The sequence below is a fragment of the Eutrema salsugineum genome, unplaced genomic scaffold, assembly GCF_000478725.1.
Source record: "Eutrema salsugineum unplaced genomic scaffold, Eutsalg1_0 scaffold_26, whole genome shotgun sequence".
Lineage (NCBI taxonomy): Eukaryota > Viridiplantae > Streptophyta > Magnoliopsida > Brassicales > Brassicaceae > Eutrema > Eutrema salsugineum.
Window position 1 is genome coordinate 18,556 of NW_006256783.1, and position 20,277 is coordinate 38,832.

The following is a 20,277-nucleotide window of genomic DNA, read 5'->3' on the forward strand; positions in this document are numbered from 1 at the left end:
TGTTGTAAGATCCCACAGACATCAGTTCCCATCTGATTCTGACCCGTTCCCTGAATCTGTTGCTGATTACCCAACGGCTGCGGATTGAACCCTGGTGGAAACTTGTGTTGCTGCGGTTGTCTGGTGAAGTTGTTATCTTGAGCCGCTTGATTCTGCTGAGTGTAGCCGTGCTGTTGCCCACTGAACTGTTGCTTGGGCTGAAAGGTATTCTGAAAAGGAGCTTTTTGAGCATAGCTTTGTTGTTGTTGTTGAGCAGGGTACACTTGGTCTTAAGGGTTAGCTACATTCGGTTTTCTGTATGATAGGTTTGGGTTAGTGCTGTAGTTGTTAAACCGCTGATACCTCTGCTGATTCCCTATGTAGTTCAGCTCTTCTTGAGTTAGACCATCTTCATTAACATTGTCAAAACTTGGCCCTTGCTCATCAAACTCGCCTACAAAGTGTATTGGCTTTTGAGTTGCCATTAAAACCTTGTCAAGCTTGCTCTGAAGCTCTCTTATATCCTTTTTCATATGCTGTTCATCACTAGATCCCTCTGTACGGTTTGCTCTATCAAAGTCTTCACCATACGTGTCATTAGACATGGCTAGGTTCTCGACTAGTTCCATTGCCGCATTGATCTCTTTCCCAAGAAAATTTCCATTTGAAGCTGTATCGAGTTGGTTTCTGATCTTGGGGAGTGCACCTCGGTATAAAGTACTCAAGAGGGATGCCTCTGAGAAGCCGTGATGTGGACATTGGTTAGTATAGCTCCTAAACCGTTCCCAAGCCTCACTAAAACTCTCGTTGTTGTGCTGCGTGAAACTTGAGATCTGATTCCTGAGCTTAGCCGTTCGTGATGTGGAAAAGAACTTTGATAAGAACGCCAGTTTACACTGCTCCCATGTCTGTATAGAACCCCTCGGGAGGTTCTTTTCCCACTGGTGAGCTTTATCACCGAGGCTGAATGGGAACAAGCGTAGCTTGAAGCTATCTTCTGAGACGCCATTGATCTTGGTTAAGTCGCAAACTCGATCAAACTGATCTAGATGCTCAAGAGGGTCTTCTCCGGCTAGACCGTGAAACTTTGAGTTCTGCACCATATTGAGCAGGGAAGCTTTGACTTCAAAGTTGTTATTCTGAACCGGTGGAGCTTGAATCCCGGCTCGGTATTGGTGCGCATTAGCTTGGTCGTTCTCTCCAACAAAGACCGGAGGAGGTTGTCTCTGAGCTTGTGGCGGTGGCGGATGAACATGATGGGCTTGTTGCTCGTTCCTATTAGCTTGTTGTTGGTTTTGCTGAGCAAGTCTCTCATTCCTTTGAGCCTGTTGTTGGTTAACATAGGCTTGTTGTTCATTTCTTCCTGCCTGCACCTGATTAGCCTGAGCCTGGTGCTCGGCTTCTTGAGCCTGTTGCTCGATTCTTTGCTGTTCTGCCATTCCAAGTCTTTCAAAGTGCCGTTCTCTCTCGCGAGCTCGCCTCTCAATCCTGTTGATGTTATTGTCGTACGGTAAAGGCGGTTCTGTGCTACGAGACCTTGTTTTCATGCACCTGAAATCGAAACAAGAACTTGCAAAAGAGTCAGTAAAACAAAAGAAAGTAAAGTCTTGATCTTAAGAACAAATAAGAGAATAATGCTCCTGCAAGCTGGCAAGGGCGCCAATTGATAACTAAGAGTTTTCACTCTTTAAAAAGGTTATCAATACCCCTGTCCTTGTAGTACAAGGGGTTATCAAACCAAACTTGTAATGGAGACACTATCTATGTCATTTGTTGCCTTAAGTCAAGAGAGAATAGCAAGGGTTTTTAGCTAGACTAACTAACAAGTAAATAAGCAAGTAATGAAACAAAAGAAGAGATTTAAACAAAGCTAAGTTGCAAATGACAAATGAATGGTTCGAATGATGATAATATAAGATAAAGGCAGAAGCTTTAGAGAGGATACTTGACTCGGGTGCTTCCAAGCTAAACTAATGGGCTGATGAATCATTTTATCAAGCGATTTCATTTAACTTTGAACTCAAGGCATGTTATTCTTCTCATGAAAATATTAAACATCTAAACTGATCCTCTTTCATACCAAAATCCCTTTTGAGAAGCATGAATCAGTCAGCAATAAGATTCAGTTCAAAAATGACATTTAAGAGAACAAACTATCACTCTCGCGATGAAAGACTCTTAAACCTTTAACCGAGTGGTTCAGAAATTTCTACAAACACTTTTGATGCGAGATATGTCTCAGATATGAACCTCAAGTGATGTGCTTGGATCCAGCCTAGAGATCTCGTCGGTTAAAGAATGAAACATGCAAGACTAGACACCTAAACCCATTAATCTATCTTGAAGGCACCCTAATCTACCTATCGAAAGCCGCTTAAACGACTACTCACTGATCATAACGAGCTCACTAAGTCCTTTGCAAGACGTGTAGCTTGTCATGATAAGGAGTTAGATGCTGGATGATAAAAGAAATAAAAAGAGAACAAGATTCTGATGCCAAAATGAGATATCGGATTAGATTAATCAAGTATCACCAAAGAGGCAAGTTCTTAGAGCTAAAAACAGATAAGAGATAAGATGATTAGGTGTCGCGGGTCAGCCCGGAACAAACCGGGTACTGAGCCGCCTTCTTGGGTTGATGGGTGAGTGCCACGGTGTGTCGGAGAGTGAAGCCGAGGTCTTCATGTCGAGGAGTGCACGTGAGTCAGGATCCAAATGAAGATCTCGTGAAGAACACGTCAAGAACATGCATGAACCCTAGTCTTTTGATCCATCTTCACGTGTGTGTTCTTGAGCCGTCTTGTTCTTGATTCTGGGTTTGTGACAAGGGACCTCGGGATAAAATGCCGAGGGGTTTGGTAGTCGAGGGGTTCAGGAGAACAGAGTCCGGCATGCACGGCGAGGTCATTACACCGAGGTGTACGTTCAACACTTAGTCGTTTCCGGCTTCACTTCTTACGTGTGCTTGCCTTGATCCCGACATCCCGAGGCATCAGCACGAGGTCTAGTCCAGAATACTCCCAAGATATGAACCTTGACTTGGGCGATGTCGAGGTAAAGACGCCGAGCCCTGAGAAAACACTTAGCGCGTATCGCAACTCATTTGGGCTCGTATCGACCATATTGCCTTCCGGAAACAGTAACTTTCAACACACGACTCCAATTGCTCTGAGACCAGTTCCATAGTCAAGATGACTCAATAAGCTCGAACTTTGGTAAAGGGACCGTCGGAGCTTGGGAAGTGGAAGGCTTCCTGGATTTCACATCTTTGCACCGCATCGGATTCATCGGAAAACAAGCTTTTGAACCAATGTGAACTCCGGAGACCTTATCTTTTGAACCACTGCTCCGAACTGAGCGATTACAACTGTTCTGAGAAGTTCCTTCATAGATCTCAAACTTTGATGAAGACAGGGCAGGCTAGTTTGGTCCGGAAAGGCTCCGTCCGCCGTGATCTTTGGAATCCGCCGTTCGGTTCTCGGATGCGCGTAATGCTGGTGCATCTTCCGGAAGCTGTATCTTTCTCCTCACTGGTACGAATTGGATGATTCCAACTGCTCTGGAATCTTTGCTTGATTCTATCCAACTTTGATGAAGACCCCGCCAACTGATTCTGACCGGAAGGTTCCCCGGATTGCTGATCTTTGAATTGCACGGGCAAAGACAGGTTTTGGTCGAGAAAAGCTTCCCGCGGTAAGGAAAATGACCGAGGGCTATGTACCGCGGTAAGCTTTTTAGTCGTAAAATTTTCTCGCCTCGGCAAAAAAACTTAACCCGTGGTATTCTGCACCTGATACTCGACCCAGGCTGATTTTGGTCGATCGGTAAGGGTTTTGGTCGGTAATGAGCGTTCGGTAAGCTTTTTGACCGAGGTTTCTGTCCAGCCGGTACGACTTTTGGCCGAGAAATTCCTCCAAGCGGTTTTCACCATTTTTGACCCTTTTCTTCACCGTTTTCTTCTCTGCTCCTCTTCTTAAGCTCCAAATGACTTCCAAAGCACCTGATAAAGACTTCAAAACATGCAAAACTCTTTGGGACCTAATGCAAGCCCTAAACCCTATTTTTATGCCTAAAGACTCAATTTACATGGGAAAACACATGATGAGGACTCTAAAATGCACTCTAAATGATGTAAAATATAGACATATCACCGTGAAACCTGGAGTTTTGCACCATATTGAGAAGGGAAGCTTTAACTTTGAAGTGGTTGTTTTGCACAGGTGGTGCTTGGATCGCGGCTCTATACTGATGTGCATTAGCTCGGTCGTTTTCTCCAACAAAGACCGGTGGAGGTTACCTTTGAGCTGGTGGAGGAGGCTGAGGAACTTTCTGTGCTTGCTGCTCATTTCGGTTAGCCTGTTGCTGATTTTGTTGAGAATGCCTCTTATTACGCTGAGCCTGTTGCTGATTTACATAGGCCTGCTGTTCGTTCCTCTTGGCCTGGGCCTGATTGAGATGAGCCTGGTGCTCGGCTTCTTGAGCCTATTGCTCAATCCGTTGCTGTTCTGCCATGCCTAACCGTTCAAGGTGTGCTGCTCTCTCTCGTGCCCTCCTTTCTAGCCGGTTGATGTTATTGTCGTAGGGAATAGGTGGTTCTGAGCTGCGAGATCTAGTTATCATACACGTGAAAGAAAAGACACAACTTGAAAAGTAATCAGTAAAACAAAAAAGATAAAGACTTGATCTCAAGAACAAGCAAGAAAGTAATGCTACTACAAGCCAGCAACGGCGACAATTGATAGCTAAAACTTTTGGGTCTTTAAAGAGGTATCAGTCCCCTGGAGTTGTAGTAAAAGGGTATCGAATCCAAACTTGTGGTAGACACTAGTCTATGATAATTATTAACTTAATTCAAGATGATCAAGAAAAGGTTTTGATGTTTAAGCTACTTGAAATGCAAGAAAGAACAGAAATGGAGCAAGTTATGAAATTTAAACTAGACAAGATGCAAATAACAAACAAGAAGACTAGACAAATGATCAGATGATGATATGGAATGATAAAGTAGAGGCTTTAGATAGGATAAAGGACTCGGGTGCTTCCAAGCTAAATTAGCGAGTTAATGAATCAAAATTATCAAGCAACTTCATTTAACATGAACTCAAAGACAAGTTAATCATCTCATGAAGGTATTAAGCTTCTAAACGGATCCTCTTTCATACCAAAATCCCTTTTGAGAAGCATGAATCAGTCAGCTTTAAGATTCAGTTCAGTAAGTCATTTAAGAAGAACAAACTATCACTCTCATGATGAAAGACTCTTAAACCTCTAACCGATTGGTTCAGACATTTCTACAAACACTTTTGGTGCGAGAACATGTCTTAGATCTGGACCACACGGGATGTTCATGGATCCAGCTAAGAGATCTGATTGGTTAGAGAATGAAATATGCAAGACTAGACCCCTAGACTTGCTAATCAATCATAAAAGCACCCCAATCTACATATCTAAAACCTCTTAAGCGGACTACTCACTAATCATGAAGAACTCACTAGATCCTTTGCAAGATGTGAAGCTAGTCATGATTAGAAGCTTTGATGATGATGATAGAATGAAATGAAAGAGAACAAGATCTTTACGTGAAAACGAGATATCCTTTCAAAAATAAGCATGTTTCACAAAAGAGGCAAGTTCTCAAAGCTTAAAACAGATAAAAGATAAGATGATTAGGTTGTTGGTCCTAAAAACTATTTATAGTGAAGGATAAGTGTTGTGGGTCAGCCCAGAACAAACCGGGTACTGAACGCTCTTCTTGGGTCGTCGGGTGAGCACCTCGGTGTGTGAGAGAGTGAAGCCGAGGTCTTGATGTCGAGCAAAGATCATGATGAAGATCTCATGAAGAACACGTCAAGAACATGCATGAACCCTAGTCTTCGATCCATCTTCACGTGCACTCTTTTAGATCAACAAGTTCTTGAATCTGGGTTCGTGACATGCATGCCGAGGGGCTTCGTAGTCGAGGGGTCAAGGCAGATGAAGTCCGACATGCAACGCCGGGGTTTTGAGGCCGGGGTTTAGATCCAACACTTAGTCATTTTCAGCTTTGCTTCTTCAGCACGCATGCCTCGGCCTTGATTTGTCAAGGATTCATCACGAGGTCTGGTCCAAAGAGCTTCAGGGAATGAGCCTCGGCTTAAGAAATATCGAGGTAATGATGCCGAGGCTCGTTGAAACACTTAGCGCGTATCACAACTCTTTAGGCCTGTACGAACCTGCTTGTCTCCCGGTTGTAATAACTTTCAGCACACAACTCCAAATGACTTGAAACCAACTTCACGATCAAGATCACTCATTTAGCTCAAACTTTGGTGAAGAAACCGTCGGAGCTGGGGAAGTGGAAGGCTCCCCGGATTGCTCATACTTGCATCGCATCGGAACGGCAGAAAAACAGCTTCTAGACCAACGTTTATTCCGGAGACGATATCTTTCCGACCACAGCTCCAAATTGGGTGACCTCAGGTGTTCTGGAAATAGCACTCAAATATCTAACACATTCATAAAGGCTCTCTAAACTGATTCGAGATGGAAAGGCATCGTCCCACCAAATCTTTGAAACTCATCGGATCGGCTCTTGAATACATGCGAGACAGGAGTGTCTCCCGGTGGCGATATCTCTCTGCCATAGTGTGGATTTAGCATTATTCTTTGATTGTTTTCTTGCGATCAAGTGTTTTCTTTTTGTTTTACTGATTAAACTTTCAAGTGATATAGTTTCAGGTTTATGTCACATAGACCAAGGACTAGAAGCAGAAGTTCTGAACCTGCTGAGCCTTTCATTGACAACATCAACCTGGTAGAGAGAGGGGCAAGAAGAGAAAGGGAAAGGGCAGCACATCTTGAGAGGTTGGGTATGGATCAGCAAGTGAATCCAGCTGAGCCCCAGGCTCAAGTGAACCAAGCTCAGGCGGATAGAAATGAACAACAAGCATTTGTGAACCAGAATATGGCGGCCAAAAATGAGCACCAGGCTTAGGTGAGTCAGAATCAGGAGGCCAAAAATGAGCATCAGGCTCACATCAGCCCCACCCACAACCTCCTAGGCGTCAAGAGTCACCTCCAATCTTTGTTGGAGAAAATGACAGGGCTAATGCACATCAATACCGAGCAGGAATCCAAGCTCCTCCAGTCAAAAACAACAATTTTGAAGTAAAGGCATCACTTCTCAATATGGTGCAGAATTCAAAATTCCATGGACTGTCTATGGAGGATCCACTTGAGCACCAGGATCAGTTTGATAGAGTCTGTGATCTGAAAAGATTAATGGGGTTTCAGAGGTTAGCTTCAAGTTAAGACTGTTTCCTTTCAGCTTGGGAGACAAAGCTCACCAATGGGAAAAGAACTTACCTAGAAGATCCATTCAAACATGGGAAAAATGTAAGCTGGCTTTCCTCTCTAAGTTCTTCTCCACATCAAGAACAGCCAAGTTGAGGAATCAAATCTCAAGCTTCACTCAACTCTACAATGAGAGTCTAGGGGAAGCATGGGAAAGATTGTTTGTCATTAGCTCTCTAGTTTAGCATTGTTGCACCCTAATCAACGATCATATCTAGGACCTTGCCTTTATCATATTCATACCATCATCACTTGATATTTGCTTGTTTTCGTTCATCTTTAATTACTTGTTTAAGCTTGTTTTAGCTTCATTTGTCACTTGTTACCATCAAACTTAACCTGATTGCTTGGATTAGGAAGATATCAAATAGTTTAGTGTCTAAACCACACAATGGACTGATAACCTCTTATACTACATTGACAAGGCGATTGATAACCGTACTTGAGTGCATTACTCTTGTGTCTATCAGGATCGCGAACTCTAACCCACCAAGATGAACCCTATTTGCCACCCCTGGTTAATCGATCACCATCTCATCCTTTACCTCATCAAATTCTGCACCAGAACAATGTGAGTGATCGATTTAGGCTCCAACTTTATCCATTATAAGCTATGCTGAATCAGTACCTTGACTTCCAAGTTGTTACTAAAGCCACCTTGTACAAGAGCATCTCACCATTCATGTGAAATCGCTGGAAGAGCTGAACTCCAAGGATCTTTCTGCCCTTAAAGAGAAGATAAAAGCTTCTGAGGAAGATCAACCAAAGCAGAAGTATGATATCTTTCACGGTTCTATTGATGCCAAAGTTGCCAATCTAGAGACCAAGGAAGCCAATGAGTTTTCTTCATGGTACAGAGGAAAGACAGATGATAAACTTCAACAGATTGAATTTCGACTAAGCAAGCTTGAGCACAAGACCAAGGAAACCAGCTCTGACATAAAGTATCTCTCTAAGTGCCAAGGAGACACAAACCTTATGGTGAAGAAGATCTTTGAGAATCATAAGAAGGATTCTTTTGCACTTAATCAACAAGAAGAAGAAGAATCAACCAATTATGATGCAAGAGATCCTACAATGGACATCCTGAATAGCCCTGGAGACACCCTGGACGAGCAAGAGGGAGAAGCTGGACGGCACTCGGAGCCTCCCACCACGGCCGCGAAGATCTCACCCACGGCCGCGACGCCTCCACCCGCGGGGAATCACTCTCTCTCTCCCTGAGTTCACATCACCAAGTTTCTGAAAGATTTGTCAATGTTCTTTGTCATTTTGGAGCTTGCATTAAAATGATGTCCACAGCTACTGCTTTGAGACTTGGCATTAAACACATTTCAAGTACCAGGACAGAGATTAGCTAGCAGATGATTCAAGTGCAATTCCAAGAGGGATAGTGATAACTAAGAGTTTTCCAGCTCTCAGAAGGGTTATCAATCCCCTTGTCAGAGTAGTATAAGGGGTGTCAAACCAAGCTTGTAAACGAGACACTAGCCTATGTTATTTGCTCACTTAAGTCAAGACAAGAAAGTAAAAGTTTGGTGACGATGATTAACGGGCAAATAAGCAATAAAGTTAAGTAAAAGCAGAGATTCAAACTGATCAAGATGCAAACAACAAACAGGTGATTCAGATGATGATAATGAATGATAAAGGCAGAAGCCTTAGACAGGATATTTGACTCGGGTGCTTCCAAGCTAGACTAATGGGTTGATGAATCATGTTATCAAGCGATTTCATTTAACTTTGAACTCAAGGCATGTTAATCTTCTCATGAAAGTATTAAACATCTAAACTGATCCTTTTTCATACCAAAATCCCTTTTGAGAATCATAAATCAGTCAGCAATAAGAATTGGTTCAAAAATGTCATTTAAGAGAACAAATTATCGCTCTCGCGATGAAAGACTCTTAAACCCTTAACCGAGTGGTTCAGACATTTCTACAAACACTTTTGATGCAAGATATGTCTCAGATCTGAACCTCAAGTGATGTGCTTGGATCCAGCCTAGAGATCTCTTCGGTTAAGGAATGAAACATGCAAGACTAGACACCTAAACCCATTAATCCACCTTGAAATCACCCTAATCTACCTATCTAAAGCCGCTTAAACGACTACTCACTAATCATAACGAGCTCACTAAGTCCTTTGCAAGACGTGTAGCTAGTCATGATAAGGAGTTTGATGTTTGGATGATAAAAGAAATAAAGAAAGAACAAGATTCTGATGCAAAAACGAGATATCGGATTAGATTAATCAAGTTTCACAAAAGAGGCTAGTTCTAAAAGCTAAAAACAGATAAGAGATAAGATAACTAGGTTTTTAGTCTCAAAATGTATTTATAGCAAAGGGGAAGTGTCGCGGGTCAGCCCGGAACAAACCGGGTACTGAACCGCTTCCTTGGGTTGATGGGTGAGTGCCACGGTGTGTCGGAAAGTGAAGCCGAGGTCTTCATGCCGAGGTGTGCATGTGAGTCAGGATCCAGATGAAGATCTCGTGAAGAACACGTCAAGAACATGCATGAATCCTAGTCTTTGATCCATCCTCACGTGTGTGTTCTTAAGCCATTCTGTTCTTGATTCTGGGTTCGTGACAAGGGACCTCGGGATAAAATGTCGAGGGGTCATGATGTCGAGGTGTTTGGGAGAACACAGTCCGGCATGCACGCCGAGGTCATTAGACCGAGGTGTACTCTCAACACTTAGTCGTTTCCAGCTTCAGTTCTTACGTATGCATGCCTCGATCTAATCATGCCAAGGCTTTGGGACGAGGTCTGGTCCAAAATACTTCCAAGATATGAGCCTCGACTTGAGTGATGCCAAGGTAAAGATACCGAGGCTTGTGAAAACACTTAGCGCGTGTTGCAACTCATTTAGGCTTGTATCGACCATGTCACCTTCCGGAAGCGATAACTTTCAACACACGACTCCAATTGCTCTAGGACCAGTTCCACAGTCAAGATGACTCAATGAGCTCGAACTTTGGTGAAGAAACCATCGGAGCTTGGGGAGTGGAAGGCTTCCTGGTTTTTACATCTTTTCGCCGCAGTGAAATTACCGGAAAATAGACTTTTAGATCGATGTGAACTCCGGAGACCCTATCTTCCAAACCTTTGCTCCGAATTGAGCGATTTCAAATTCTCTGAGAAGATCTTCCATGGATCTAGAACTTTGATGAAGAACGGGTAAGCTGGTTCGGACAGGAGGGGCTCCGTCTGCCATGATCTTTGAAGTTCGCCGTTCAGTTCTTGGGTACGCGCAATGCTGGTGAATGCTCCGGAAGCCATATCTTTCTTTCCACTGTTCTGGAATCTTTGCTTGATTATCTCCAACTTTGGTGAAGACCTCGCCAACTGATTTGGACCGGAAGGTTCCCCGGATTGCTGATTTCTGAATTGTACGGGCAAGGACAACTTTTGGTCGTAAAAACCTTCCCGCGGTAAGGAAAATGGCCGAGGGCTGTGTACCGCGGTAAGCTTTTTGGTCGTACAAATCCTTGCCTTGGTCAAAAACTTATCCCGTGGTATTTTTGCACTCGATACTCGATTCTGGCCGATCGGTAAGGTTTTTGGCCGGTAATGAGCGACCGGTAAACATTTTGGTCGAGGTTTCCGACCAGCCGGTACGAGATTTGGCCGAGAAATTCCTCCAAGCGGTTTTCACTCTTTTTGACCCTTTTCTTCACCGTTTTCTTTCCTGTTCCTCTTCTTAGGCTCCAATTGGTCTCCAAAGCTCCTGATAAAGACTTCAAGCCCTAAATCCTATTTTGACGCCTAAAGACTCAATTTACATGAGAAAACACATGATGAGGACTCTATAATGCAACCTAAATGATGTAAGATATAGACATATCAACTCCCCCACACTTGTCCTTTGCTTGTCCTCAAGCAAAAAGAACAAATGAGAGAGAGAGGTTGTAATGCAGATGGAGCTCATATTTCCTTTTTAGAGAGAAGTGACCACAAAGAGAACTCGGATTCATGCTCAAATATGCAATGCAAAGCTATACTCAGATATTTTCCAACTAAAGCACGGAATCTCCACAAGTCATTATCACATTCAACTCTTTCATATTCATTAAGTTCGTAACCGGTGAATCAAATGATGCAATGTTCAAATAGGCTGGCTTGGCTAGGGTAAGGTCATGAGATAAAAATGATCTCTCAATATTCAAGCGGGTGCAACGCAACAAGGGATCTCTCAATGAACAACCAAACTTCGGCAGAATGCTAAAGGTAAAAAGCAACCGATGCATACAAGGGCAAGACTCATCACACCCCACACTCCACTCAAAGCGTTTCTCACTTGCTCACCCTCTCAGAATCCTCACTCTTCACAATCGTTTTCTTTTCACTAGGGGACTCGCCTTTTTTTTTTATTTTCAAGCCTTGGTTTTCACTTATTCACACAGCTCTTTTCTTTTATAACGTATAGCCTCTTTCATTTTCATTTCAGAGCACTTGAGCCTTTGGCTTCTTTTCATTTCAGAGCTTATCTTTTCACATCCAAGACTTAATTCATTTTCATTCATTCCCCTAGCTATTTCCACTCTCACTTTTCCACTCAGCTCACCTTTTTCCACTCACCAACAAGTCTTTTCCCCCACACTTATTTCTCACCAATACTCTTGGTTCCTTGATGTTGGAACATATCACTCAATGAGCCATGCCCTTGTCGCTCTAAACCTAACACTTTCTGCCAAGTTCAGTCCAAGGTGGCCTTACAATTCACACACAAACATTGGCTCGAAAGAAAGATGGGTTCAAGGTGAGGGAACTGATCCATGATGCGGATTCAGCTACTTGAGCTAAGGAAGGAGGGTGGTAAAAACAACGATTCTAGCTCAAGTATGTATATCGGTATCCACAAGCCTATTCAAGCAATGCATCAAAAGATATTTACATTTCAAGTTCAAGGTTATCACTTAGCTAGAGTTGAGTGTATTTCAGACTTGTTTCTCAGATTCAAATCGTTTCAAGCTTTACAAGCACATAATGAGTTTCACAAGCATATTTAGTTCAAGTTCTCAAGTGATTTACTCTCTAGGAAAAAATCTATCATTGCTCCTTGCACTGATGCAATCCTACATGATGCAACTAGACTCGATCTTAAAATGCGAGATGCAACTAGAATGATGTAATTTATCACATGTATTAAGCTAAATGAGACTCAAGAATGCAAAAGTCAAATAAGAACAAAGAAAACCAGATCAGAAAACACAAAGCTCCTCCCCACACTTAGATAACACAGTCCCTTGTGTTATAAAAGCGTGTGAGAGAAGTGAAAAGACAAACTGAACGAATGCAAGATGATATATACAAGATGCATATGTACAAGGGTTGAAGTCGATACCTTAGTCGGAGAGGTTGGATCCCAAGTAGTGCGAGGGATTCGATGTTGAGCATGAGGGACTGGGCAGACGTGGTGGGCTGCTTTCTGAGGGTTCAGGCAGGAAAGCCGTGGCTGGGTCGATCCAGTCTTCTTTGCCTGGTGGAAACTCCGGGTTCCTCGCGTTTGAGCTTTCTCCAACTCCTTCTTCTGTAATCGGTGCGGTTGAGGTCGCTGAGTTCTTATCCGGTGAGGATGGCCTCGTGAGCTACTTTACCTTCTTCTTCAAATGCCTCACACAATCCACCAATGCGTGGATGGTTTTGTCTTGCCACTTACACCACTTTTGGAGGGTGTTTAATCGCGAGTACAGCTTCTTGGTGTGGTATTCAGGCTCACCCCACACTTGCGGATCAAAGTGATAGCGGCCTGCTCCGATCCTTCTCTCATAGTGTCTCTGCTCCTCGTTATCACAATCTTCCGGGCCATTAGTGTTCTCGGGTTTGCTAGGTGCTGCCTTGGTGCATTTGCGTGTTGGTGGGTCGAAAGCTGGGTTATACAACTGGTCTTTGAGAACGTAGAATGAGACGTTACACTGCTTGTCGAGCATGGTGAGGCTTCGGTGAGGCAGGAGAACCTGCATGCCGTCTCTATGCAGTAGGGTGAAGTTGTAAACCCATTTGTCCCCTGACTTGCCTCCGAAGAAACCACTTTTGCTTAGGTATAACTCATCAATGAGATTCGGCTTCTTTGGTGAATCAGGGAATATAAACCCTTGAGCCCTCAGGATCTTGGTGACTATCCAACCGTTCTGAAGTCTTCTTGCTCCTCGCTTCTTGCGGTTGCACCATACATTGTGCCGATAAGTGAGCATTTGAATGGCAAAGAATGCACCCAATGATGGTACATGCAGCGGCCCTTGGAACTCTTTCTTGTTCTTCATTTGAGTGATGAACGGCTTCAGTCCGAGTCCCAATAGTTCAAGCTCGGCCGTGTGAATAACACCAGGGTTAAAGGTCGAGAAGAATGTTATGATAAGGAGTTTGATGTTTGGATGATAAAAGAAATAAAGAAAGAACAAGATTCTGATGCAAAAACGAGATATCGGATTAGATTAATCCAGTTTCACAAAAGAGGCAAGTTCTTAAAGCTAAAAACAGATAAGAGATAAGATAACTAGGTTTTTAGTCTCAAAATGTATTTATAGCAAAGGGAAAGTGTTGCGGGTCAGCCCGGAACAAACCGGGTACTGAACCGCTTCCTTGGGTTGATGGGTGAGTGCCACGGTGTGTCGGAAAGTGAAGCCGAGGTCTTCATGCCGAGGTGTGCACGTGAGTCAGGATCCAGGTGAAGATCTCGTGAAGAACACGTCAAGAATCCTAGTCTTTGATCCATCCTCCCGTGTGTGTTCTTAAGCCATTCTGTTCTTGATTCTGGGTTCGTGACAAGGGACCTCGGGATAAAATGTCGAGGGGTCATGATGTCGAGGTGTTTGGGAGAACACAGTCTGGCATGCACGCCGAGGTCATTACACCGAGGTGTACTCTCAACACTTAGTCGTTTCCAGCTTCAGTTCTTATGTATGCATGCCTTGATCTTATCATGCCAAGGCTTTGGGACGAGGTCTGGTCCAAAATACTTCCAAGATATGAGCCTCGACTTGAGTGATGCCAAGGTAAAGATACCGAGGCTTGTGAAAACACTTAGCGCGTGTCGCAACTCATTTAGGCTTGTATCGACCATGTCACCTTCCGGAAGCGATACCTTTCAGCACACGACTCCAATTGCTCTGGGACCAGTTCCACAGTCAAGATGACTCAATGAGCTCGAACTTTGGTGAAGAAACCATCGGAGCTTGGGGAGTGGAAGGCTTCCTGGATTTCACATCTTTGCGCCGCATTGAAATTACCGGAAAATAGACTTTTAGATCGATGTGAACTCCGGAGACCCTATCTTCCAAACCTTTGCTCCGAATTGAGCGATTCTAAATGCTCTGAGAAGAACTTCCATGGATCTCGAACTTTGATGAAGACCGGGTAAGCTGGTTCGGACAGGAGGGGCTCCGTCCGCCATGATGGCTGATGGCTGTGTACCGCGGTAAGCTTTTTGGTCGTAAAAATCCTTGCCTTGGTCAAAAACTTATCCCGTGGTATTTTTGCACTCGATACTCGATTCTGGCCGATCGGTAAGGTTTTTGGCCGGTAATGAGCGTCCGGTAAACATTTTGGTCGAGGTTTCCGACCAGCCGGTACGAGATTTGGCCGAGAAATTCCTCCAAGCGGTTTTCACCCTTTTTGACCCTTTTCTTCACCGTTTTCTTTCTGTTCCTCTTCTTAGGCTCCAATTGGTCTCCAAAGCTCCTGATAAAGACTTCAAAACATGCAAAACTCTTTGGGACCTAATGCAAGCCCTAAATCCTATTTTGACGCCTAAAGACTCAATTAACATGAGAAAACACATGATGAGGACTCTATAATGCAACCTAAATGATGTAAGATATAGACATATCAGATAGCCCAAGACATTCCTCTAAAGATTGGAGACTGCCTAGCACCTGCCTAGCACCTGTCATATCCAGTTATCCTTGGATGGCCTTTCTTACCAACTCTTGGAGCCATCATGTATTGGCCCAACCGGAGAGTTTCTTTTGCAAATATCGACAAAGAAATTTTCTATGAAGCTACACCACTTAAGAGCAAAGGAGGAAAGCATAAAACACAAGCATTCGAACCAGAAGAGCTTTGGAGTGATGAAAAACATGCTAGAGAGAATAGGATGATTTCAAAAAATACTTGTCTTAGGACAAGATCTTATTTGAACAAAGTATTTTTCTTTGCAAAGTATAGCTAAAGACTATAAATCAAATATTCCTTGGGGTTTGGTTCCGGCTTTCCAGGTAAAGCTGGTCCTCTTGATGATATGGAAGCTTGATTCTGTTTAAGCTCCCTGATATCTTGTTGCATGGACGCGTACTGACTCTCAACCCTTTGCTGACTCTGTAACAGCTGCTGTATAAGCCCACACATGTCAGGTCCCATCTGATTCTGAACCGGTGCCTGCTGTTGTTGCTGCTGACCCATCGGCTGTGGATTGAACCCTGGTGAAAACTTTTGTTGCTGCGGTTGGCTGTTGTAAGTGTTGCACTGAGATGGTTGATTTTGCTCTCAATAGCCTTGCTGTTGCCAACTGAACTGTTGCTTGGGCTGAAAACTGTTCTGAAATGGAGCTTTAGGAGCATAGATTTGTTGGTGTTGTTGAGCAGGGTACACCTGATCTTGAGGATTTGCTACAGTGGGGGTTGTGGTAAGAGAGGTTTTGATTGTTCCCAAAGTTGTTAAACCTCTGATATCTTTGTTGATTCCCAATATAGTTGATCTCTTCTTGTGTGAGACCATCCTCGTTCACATTGTCAAAGCTTGGTCCTTGCTCATCAAACTTTCCCACAAAGTGTAATTGGTTTTTGTGTAGCCACAAGTACTTTGTCAAGCTTGTTGTGTAGCTCCCTGATGTCTTCTTCCGTTCGCAACTCTTTACTAGACCCATCAGATCGGTTAGCTCTGTCGAAATCCTCACCATAAGTATCATTTGACATCGTAAGATTCTCAACAAGCTCCATTGCTGCGTTTATCTTCTTTCCAAGAAAGTTCCCATTTGATGCTGTATCAAGTTGGTTCCTTATCTTTGGAAGTGCACCTCGGTATAAAGTGCTTAGAAGGGAAGCCTCCGAGAAACCGTGGTGTGGACATTGGTTGGTATAGCTTCGAAATCTCTCTCAAGCCTCACCAAAGCTTTCATTGGTGTGTTGTGTGAAGCTTGAGATCTGATTTCTCAGCTTAGCTGTTCTTGATGTGGAGAAAAACTTGGACAGGAAGGCGAGTTTGCATTGTTCCCATGTTTGTATAGTTCCCCTTGAAAGATTTTTCTCCCATTTATGCGCTTTATCACCAAGACTAAATGGGAACAAGCGTAGCTTGAAGCTGTCTTCTGATACCCCATTTATCTTTGTGAGGTCGCAGACACGATCAAATTGATCTAGGTGCTCTAAAGGATCGTCCTTGGGAAAACCGTGAAACTTGGAGTTTTGCACCATATTGAGCAGGGAAGCTTTAATTTCGAAGTTGTTGTTTTGCACAGGTGGTGCTTGGATCCCGGCTCTATACTGATGTGCATTAGCTCAGTCGTTTTCTCCAACAAAGACCGGTGGAGGTTACCTTTGAGCTGGTGGAGGAGGCTGAGGAACTTTCTGTGCTTGCTGCTCATTTCGGTTAGCCCGTTACTGATTTTGTTGAGCATGCCTCTTATTACGCTGAGCCTGTTGCTGATTTACATAGGCCTGCTGTTCGTTCCTCTTGGCCTGTGCCTGGTTTAGATGAGCCTAGTGCTCGGCTTCTTGAGCCTATTTCTCAATCCATTGCTGTTCTGTCATGCCTAACCGTTCAAGGTGTGCTGCTCTCTCTCGTGCCCTCCTTTCTAACCGATTGATGTTGTTGTCGTAGGGAATAGGTGGTTCTGAGCTGCGAGATCTAGTTCTCATACACGTGAAAGAAAAGACACAACTTGCAAAGTAATCAGTAAAACAAAAAAGATAAAGACTTGATCTCAAGAACAAGCAAGAAACTAATGCTCCCACAAACCAGCAACGACGACAATTGATAGCTAAGACTTTTGGGTCTTTAAAGAGGTATCAATCCCCTGGAGTTGTAGTACAAGGGTATCGAATCCAAACTTGTGGTAGGCACTAGTCTATGATAATTATTAACTTAAGTCAAGATGATCAAGAAAGAACAGAAATGGAGCAAGTTATGAAATTTAAACTAGACAAGATGCAAATAACAAACAAGAAGACTAGACAAATGATCGGATGATGATAAGGAATGATAAAGTAGAGGCTTTAGATAGGATAAAGAACTCGAGTGCTTCCAAGCTAAATTAGTGAGTTAATGAATCAAAATTATCAAGCAACTTCATTTAACATGAACTCAAAGACAAGTTAATCCTCTCATGAAGGTATTAAGCTTCTAAACGGATCCTCTTTTATACCAAAATCCCTTTTGAGAAGCATGAATCAGTCAGCTTTAAGATTCAGTTCAGTAAGTCATTTAAGAAGTACAAACTATCACTCTCATGATGAAAGACTCTTAAACCTCTAACTGATTGGTTCAGACATTTCTACAAACACTTTTGGTACGAGAACATGTCTTAGATCTGGACCACACGTGATGTTCATGGATCCAGCTTAGAGATCTGATTGGTTAGAGAATGAAATATGCAAGACTAGACCCCTAGACTCGTTAATCTATCATGAAAGCACCCCAATCTACCTATCTAAAACCTCTTAAGCGGACTACTCACTAATCATGAAGAACTCACTAGATCCTTTGCAAGATGTGAAGTTAGTCATGATTAGAAGCTTTGATGACGATGATAGAAAGAAATGAAAGAGAACAAGATCTTTACGTGAAAACGAGATATCCTTTCAAAAATAAGCATGTTACACAAAAGAGGCAAGTTCTCAAAGCTAAAGACAGATAAAAGATAAGAGGATTAGGTTGTTGGTCCTAAAAACTATTTATAGTGAAGGCTAAGTGTTGCGGGTCAGCCCAGAACAAACCGGGTACTGAACGCTCTTCTTGGGTCTTCGGGTGAGCACCTCAGTGTGTGAGAGAGTGAAGCCGAGGTCTTGATGTCGAGGGGTGCACGTGAGCAAAGATCGTGATGAAGATCTCATGAAGAACATGTCAAGAACATGCAAGAACCCTAGTCTTTGATCCATCTTCATGTGCACTCTTTTAGATCAAAAAGTTCTTGAATCTGGGTTCGTGACATGCATGCCAAGGAGCTTTGTAATTTGAGGGGTCAAGGCAGATGAAGTCCGACATGCAATGCCCGGGTTTTGAGGCCGGGGTTTAGATCCAACACTTAGTCAATTTCAGCTTTGCTTCTTTAGCACGCATGCCTCGGCCTTGATATGCTGAGGATTCATCACGAGGTCTGGTCCAAAGAGCTTCAGGGAATGAGCCTCGGCTTAAGAAATATCGAGGTAATGATGCCGAGGCTCGTTGAAACACTTAGCGTGTATCGCAACTCTTTAGGCCTGTACGAAACTGCTTGTCTCCCGGTTGTGATAACTTTCAACACACAACTCCAAATAACATGAAACCAACTTCACGATCAAGATCACTCATTTAGCTCAAACTTTGGTGAAGAAACCGTCGGAGCTGGAGAAGTGGAAGGCTCCCCGGATTGCTCATATTTGCATTGCATCGGAACGGCAGAAAAACAGCTTCTAGACCAATGTCTATTCCGGAGACGATATCTTTCCGACCACAACTCCAAATTGGGTGACCTTAGGTGTTCTGGAAATAGCACTCAAATATCTAAAACATTCATAAAGGCTCTCTAAACTGATTCGAGCTGGAAAGGCATCGTCCCACCAAATCTTTGAAACTCATCGGATCGGCTCTTGAATGCATGCGAGACAGGAGTGTCTCCCGGTGGCGATATCTCTCTGTTTACTGCTCCGAATTTAGTAACTCCAACTGCTCTGGGATCTTGACTTGTTTATCTCAAACTTTGATAAAGATCCCGTTAACTGATTCCGACCAGAAGCTTCCCCGGATTTGCAATCTTTGATGAGCGCAGGTGAAAACAGGTTTTAGCCGAGAAATACTTCCCGCGGTAAGGAAAATATCCGAGAAACGTGTACCGCGGTAAGCTTTTTAGCCGATAAAAGTTCCCTGTCTCGGCATAAAACTTCACTCGATAGAATTTTCACCTGGTACTGATTTTTAGCTGATAAAAACCAATCCCATGGCATTTTTAGCCGATAAACTGATCCAGCCGGTACACGCTTTTGCCAAAAAATTCCTTTAAGCGGTTTTCACCATTTTTAATCCTTTTCTTTACCACTTCAACTCCTGATCACACCTCTTGAACTCCAAATAGCTTCCAAAACAGCTGATAAAGACTCCAAACCATGCAAAACTCTTTGGGACCTAATGCAAACCTTAAAGCCTAAATCGATGCCTAAGGACCTAAATTGTATGAGAAAACACATGATTTGGACTCTAAAGTGCAGCCAAAATGATGAAAATTATAGAAATATCACTTTTCAGGAAACTTAGGGAAAAAGATGGCAAAATGGAAGAAATCCACATTTTTAGCTCAGAGCCAGACAGTCAGAAGTTCAGCCTCAAATGAATACTTTCTCACCGTCTGATCCAGCTCAAAGTTGGAGACATTCATGAGGAGACAACTAGATTTCCATAGCACTTTACATCAGGACAATCCAATGGTGCAATCAAAAGATATATGAAGAGCAAGTTGACCAAATTCCACAGTCCTGGAAGACTCTCACCCGCGGCAAACAAGCAATTCACCTGCTCCGGAAGACTCTCATCCCTGGTGGACCTATGCCGAGCCAAAAGGCCCAACATCAAAGCCCATTTTATCATTTATCTGCAGAGAAGCCGTAAGTGAGACCTGGAAGACCTTGCGACCTATAAATACATTTCTTAGCAGTCCTAATCGTGTGTGTGCTCCTGTAATGAGTTTTTGATAACACCGTATTTTGACAACTTTTATGGATCAACTTTAAATGCTTTTCAAAGATTTCTTTTAAGTGTTTTAAGTATGTTTTTCT

At 43.2% G+C, this 20,277-nt stretch overlaps 2 non-coding genes across 2 annotated transcripts; both read left to right on the plus strand.

The window, feature by feature from the left end:
- Nucleotides 1-720: 720 nt before the first annotated feature.
- LOC112085968 lies at nucleotides 721-827 on the plus strand. The gene has a single exon (XR_002899217.1). It is a non-coding gene; the product is annotated as a small nucleolar RNA R71 (small nucleolar RNA).
- A 15,536-nt stretch (nucleotides 828-16,363) lies between these two features.
- LOC112085985 lies at nucleotides 16,364-16,470 on the plus strand. The gene has a single exon (XR_002899234.1). It is a non-coding gene; the product is annotated as a small nucleolar RNA R71 (small nucleolar RNA).
- Nucleotides 16,471-20,277: the final 3,807 nt, after the last annotated feature.